This window comes from Papilio polytes, unplaced genomic scaffold (assembly GCF_000836215.1).
Source record: "Papilio polytes unplaced genomic scaffold, Ppol_1.0 DF822178.1, whole genome shotgun sequence".
NCBI lineage: Eukaryota > Metazoa > Arthropoda > Insecta > Lepidoptera > Papilionidae > Papilio > Papilio polytes.
This window is the reverse complement of record NW_013527026.1, coordinates 5,775,950-5,776,578: the sequence shown is the minus strand read 5'-3', so window position 1 is coordinate 5,776,578 and position 629 is coordinate 5,775,950. Positions and strand designations below refer to the sequence as shown.

Below are 629 nucleotides of genomic sequence, written 5' to 3'. Positions count from 1 at the left end.
GCAACTCACCCTTAATGTTATAGTTTTAAAACAGCCGGTTAAGTTACATAAGTACACAAGTTGCATTGTCTTAGTCTCATGTATGACCTCTTGAGACGGACACTTTTAACTTAAGTACAGCGCATACTTGAAGGGCATTCTAGTCAAGAAAGTAATTAGTGGTTAAAGTACTAACTTTTGTACCGTGGTTTTATTCGTCGTTATCTATACTAATATTAGAAAGAGCAAAGATGTGTATTTTTGTATTTATTGAAATAACTCGAAAATAACTTTCCAGATTTTAAAAATTATTTTATGATTAAATAGGTAATCAGTGAGTAACATAGGTTATATTTATATTATTTTTTAAAACGCTGAAGAAGTCGCAAGCAATAGCTAGTTTTCTACTAATTTACATCTTGACCATTTGTTATTTTTTTTTTATAAAATAAGGTGGCAAACGAGCAAACGGCCACCTGAAATCGTCAAAGTGGCGAAGCTTTCCGCTGCCCATAGACATCCGCAATTGCGGATGCGTTGCCTTCCCTTATCCGACGGTAGAGGAGACGCACATAAAGAGGGTATTTCCCCTTCCTATGCATCTCCTCCACTGTCAAATCCACTTCCTCTTCCCAACCTCTCTTTACAAG

At 36.1% G+C, this 629-nt stretch overlaps 1 protein-coding gene across 1 annotated transcript in view; it reads left to right on the top strand.

Annotated features, from left to right (window-relative positions):
- Window positions 1-629, top strand: part of LOC106106557 (katanin p60 ATPase-containing subunit A-like 2) — a 9,425-nt gene that overhangs the window by 4,341 nt on the left and 4,455 nt on the right. The gene's annotated exons all lie outside the window — the stretch shown is intronic.